Source organism: Frankliniella occidentalis, unplaced genomic scaffold (genome assembly GCF_000697945.3).
Source record: "Frankliniella occidentalis isolate FOCC.00 unplaced genomic scaffold, Focc_3.1 Scaffold38, whole genome shotgun sequence".
Classification (NCBI taxonomy): Eukaryota; Metazoa; Arthropoda; class Insecta; order Thysanoptera; family Thripidae; genus Frankliniella; species Frankliniella occidentalis.
In genome coordinates this window covers 1806602-1811872 of record NW_026267168.1, presented here as the reverse complement: position 1 = coordinate 1811872, position 5271 = coordinate 1806602, and positions in this window count along the sequence as shown.

Sequence of the window (5271 nt, the reverse complement as noted above, 5' to 3'; positions counted from 1 at the left end):
GGGGGGGGGGAGAGGAGAGGGCGCCAAGTAAGAGCTCTCCAATCGCAGCGCAGCAGGCCACTCCGATCACATTGTTTCTGTTGCACGCGCGTGCTCGCGACCCCGCGCGTGACTCGCGAGGTCAAGGGCCCTATACTGCAAAGGCAACTCGCGAGAAGCACAAAACAATTGTCGTGTGTGGCGCACCATCTGCTGGAAAAAGTAGACGGGGTTGGAGTGCTTACAGCCTAGGGAAAGAAAATCAAGCAAAATCAGCCCCCCCTCTCCACCAAAAAAAAAGAAAGAAAAAGAAATGACAGAAATGAGAGTAACTTTGCAGAGTACGCAACGCACGCCATAGGCAAACAGGAATGGCGTCGTCCGTCGTGTGGGGCCGCCAGCCGCAGCGGCTATAGGTGCGGCGGAGAAGCGGCGAAGGGGAAAATAAAAGGCAAAAACACAGGGAAGGACCTAAAGAAAAGGAAGAGGCGCCTCTCCTTTGAAGGAAAAATGCAAAAAAAAAAAAAGGAAATAAGAAAGGGTGGGTGGTAGCGAGCCGAGCAAACGACGAGGCACAGCCAGCAGCGCAGCAGAGGCGGACGACAACGCCCCGGCCGCTCATCCCCACCGCCTCCTCGCCGGAGCGCGCTGTCCTACAAGGCGCCGGCACACTTTATATATGCATAGCAGCTTTGTGAGGTGAGATTGCCACCAGGGGTGTCTTTGCTCGACAAAAGGGGGCCCCGAGCCTTTCTGTTTGTGCAGGTGGGGGCCACGCCCCGAGAGCCACGCCCCGCGTCGCCTTTATTCACGAGACTTAAATTAAAGAAGCGGTGCTGGCCCTGGCAACGGCGTGGTGCGGATTTTTTCCCCCTCCCCTTTGCATTTTATTTTTTATTTTTGTTTTTTTTGTTCGTTTACCCCCTCTTTTTTGGCCTCCATTGCTTTGGCGCTATAGGTGAAAGCAGGATGGGAAGGGTACTGGTAGGAGGACACACCGCTCCGCACCTCCTCGCCCCGGCGGGCACGCGTCCCTTCAAAGGGAAGCCCACGCTGATGACATGCTCGCCCGGCCCGGCGGCGGGGTGGGGCAGGAGGCAAGCGCGGGGGACGAGAACGAGAATAAGAAGACCGCTGACGACCCCGCGCCCGCGACACCGTCGTCGGCCCGGCCTGACGTTTCGACGACTCTTCTAACCCGATCCGGAGCTTTATTGCGAGTCTTCCGGCAGGTGTGTGCACTCCGCGCAGACAGCGTCTTTGATAGTGGGCCACCCGCAATCACTGTAAAAAATGTTCGGATTTTTGCCATACAAGTGTTTGGGAAAAATCCCATACGCGTGTTGGACGCAAAATTTTCTACACTTGTGTAGGATTTTTACCATATACGAAATACTGTATAGGGAAAAACCGATATGTATGTGAAAAATCCCACACTTTTGTAGCAAACTGCCTTCGAGTGTTTAGGAAGAACTTTTCACATACAAGTGTGGGAATTTTGCTATTTTTATCTTGAAAATTTCCGACAACGCAATAGTAAAATTACAGTTCATGATTTTTGGACACATCAGTCCTGCTTCTTGGGTACAATTATTCAATTATTCTCGTTGTCCTGCTGTGGTCTCAAAGGATTGCGTCGAGAGTGCTTCTCAAGAGAAATGAAATATATCAAAATATTAGGGCACAGAGTTTAATATCATTCCCGAAATCAAAACATGCATTTAGAAATCCCTTACGCAAAGGGCATGTGGCCGCCGCCCACACCTGGCCTCTAATAATGGCCGGGTGGGGCCGGTCGCGCGGCGCTGGGATGACCCGGGGACGCTGCGGCCTCTCTCCCAACAAGTCCCCGTGGTCTAGTGGTCAGCGTGGCAGCATCGGAACCCAGAGGTCCGAGGTTCAACTCCGCGTCCGGTAAAGAATTTAGTAAATAGATTGTGAACTTAAATGTAAATTACGAGGAGTGAGGGTGCAGTAAGAGTAGGATCCGAGTCCACAGCCCCAAAAATATCATTTTTCCTTTTAAAAATTCGTACGGGAAAAATCCCACACCTGTCAAGGAAATCTGCTGCACTCGAATGGTATTTTTCCCCACACACTCGTATAGGAAAAATCCTACACTTGTCTCGTAGATCTGCTGCACGCGTATGGGATTTTTCCCACATAGTCGTATAGGGAAAATCCTACACTCTGTATATGTAATTTGCTTCAGACACATTTATGGGATTTTTCCGACACATATTTTTTACAGTGATGTTCATGGAAGGGGTTGCCCGGGAAGACGCCGCGCGACGCAGGGTGAGCCAGTGAGCCAGCAGTGGCCTTACCCCCCGGGTGAAACGGTTTGTATACAACTCACTAAGAAATTTTATTACAAATTATATACTTTTATAAAATTAAATATGATTGTGTACATCGTAATATAACGATATAAAGGGTATTTTACAAGTGTGTATTATATTTGGTAAAACTTTATACAATTATATACAGAGACATGTATACGTTTTTATAAAATTGAATACAATGTATATACAATACACGTGCCGTATATAAAGCGACTTATGTCAGAGCATCTTTGTATCTGACGCATATAAAAATGTATACGGGCCCATACACTCAAACAGTGACTAATGACGTAACTGACCACGGCCCTAAATGTAGGCAAAGTGTGGTTGAGTTCTAAAATGCAGCATAACTTGTAAACGGCAACACATAGGAAAGTGAAACCACCTCTATCGTGGTCAGGGCAAAAAGGTGATTTCGAAAACATGTTCGCTGAAATCGCTAGTCACCCACTCAGCCCACCTTTCCTGTGAGTTAAATAAAACGCTCCTGTATATATTGTATAATATTTTATAAAAAGTTATACTGACAAAGTAATACAGTTTTACCAAATGTAATACAGATACCTTTATACAGCCTTATACAATTACCTCTGTATACAAATTTACTACCAATGTTTTTTCACCCGGGCCCGTGCGCCCAGAGACCTTTCTCTGGGAGCAGTTCGATTGTCCGACCTCAAACAAATATATTACCAACATACGCTTAGTATAGAAAAGACAAGAGGCGAATACCGCCCACGTCCCTATTTTTGTACGTCCCTACTTGTGGCCACAAAATTGTGGCCCAGTCGTGGATGAGAGGGCCTGGTAGGTAGGCGGGCCCGCCGAATAGACTTGCCGTACGCTCGCGGCGCTACTCAGTGAGTGGGTGACTTTGCGACGAGTTGTGGCTGCGGCCCAGTTGTGGATGAGAGCCCAGTTGTGGATGAGAGCGCCTGGAGGGTAGGCGGGCCCGCCAAACATACTCGCCGTACGCCCCCCACCTTGTTTGTAATTTGTGGGTACCCTTTGGGACGAGTTGTGGCTGCGGCCAAGTTGTGGATGAGAGCGCCTGGTAGGTAGGCGGGCCCGCCATACATACTCGCCGTACGCCCCCCACTTTGTTTTTAATTTGTGGATACCCTTGGCACGAGTTGTGGCTGAGGTCCCAGTTGTGGATGAGGGCGCCTGGAGGGTAGGTGGGCCCGCGGAACATACTCGTTGCACGCCCGTGGCCGTACCCAGTGAGTGGGTGACCCTGGGATGAGTTGTGGCTGAGAGCGCCTGGAGGGTAGGCAATCCTTTTAAAAGCTGTTCTTCGTGTTTGGGGCCCCCTGGGCCCCATTGCGTTCGTTTTTACGCATCCGGGGCCTTTCGGTTCGTTACGGACTATGTGCAGAGCATGTGCTTACCTTCTGGTTACACCCTCCTGAAGGCTTTGGATTTCATATTACCCGAAAATTGGTGTACTATAGTCGGGTCGGATTAAGCTGACTCTGGCCGCCGGGTTTGTGGCCACAATTGTGTGGCCACAAGTAGGGACGTTATTTTTGTGGCCAGAATGCCGGCGGTCAGAGTCAGCTTAATCCGACTCGACTATAGAACATTCTTTGAACTGAACTAACACAATGCCCCCCCCCCAAACCTACGGGACAGTTGTGTACTGATTACCTACCCTCCTGGCACCCTCAGCCACAAGTCGCCGCAAGGGTCACCGTCGCAGTACGAACGATTCCGAATGACAACGCCTGCGGCGCATCGGGTAGGCCTTCCCGCCAAGTGTCCGTGTGCAGATAGTGGCCTACCCTAGCGCCTGAGCGGCGATACCCCCTGATAGTCCCCAGCTCTAGTCAATGGAAGTGACGCAACCCTGCAACGAGACTACTACTACTGTTTCGGGTTCGGGTGTTTCAGTAGGCTTGTGGACTTGTGGTTGTTTCTGACTTCGCGGAGGTAAGAAACTGCTGTTGTTATTTTGTTTTTGTTCTGGTTCGTCATTGCAAATTATAGATTTGTCAATATAGTGTCATAGAGACACCTCTGTCTATGCGTGGACGCGGAAGAACGCGAACGTGATAAGTCTCATCCTCAAACTTATCTACATAACCTCATTGTGCCTACCTTGTGCCAAACTTTTTTTGACATTTCTCTAAGGCATGATTAAATGGATGTCTACAATTTCTTCTGTTTCGCTTTTATCGGACTGTTGGTATTTGGTGTCTAGCCAAAGATGTTGAATCTGATTCAGATTCTTTTATTCAACCAAATGAACAGGGAGAAAATAGGGTATGTAATGTCAAGCAAAAAGACAGGAGTTACAAAATTACAGAAGTAGCTGACATAGCATCATAAACAAGTAAGCCTGGAAACTCGCAAAAAAGAGTGTTCAAAATGACACCACTAAATAACCTGAATAAAAAAGTTCATTGCTTTAATTAAGACCAGCGCCTTAGCTCTACAATCGTACTACTGGTAAAGAACGAGTATTGAAAGCCTCAAATGGCCTAAAATGAAAAATTGGTCGATATTTTTCATAATGTTGGTGCAGTGTCCATTGAGAGTAATTGTAGCCCCCCGCTCCTCATTTCATCACCCTCACAGCTCTAGCTCATGACTCTCCTCCTGCAGGTACGGAGGGAAATAATACTCAGTAGTAATGTGAGGATGTTTTTAAAATAGAAAAGAGCGCCAGTTTGCTCATTTTCTGTCAGGGAATAACTGCTGTAAATCTCAGATATAGTCCCCAAAATTTTTGAGCTCTTCAAGTGGGATTCTAATTTTTTGTTTACATTCAGAATAAATTTTGAAGCCTCTGAGATCCCTCACGTCTTTAACCTCTCTGCTGCACCAAAGAGAATGGAGGACACCATGAAGCAGGACGGGAAGAAACGAGGGCTTACAAAAAAGTTATACTTTATTTATTTTCATGAAATCTTACAAATATTAATTATGATGTGTTTAGGTTCAT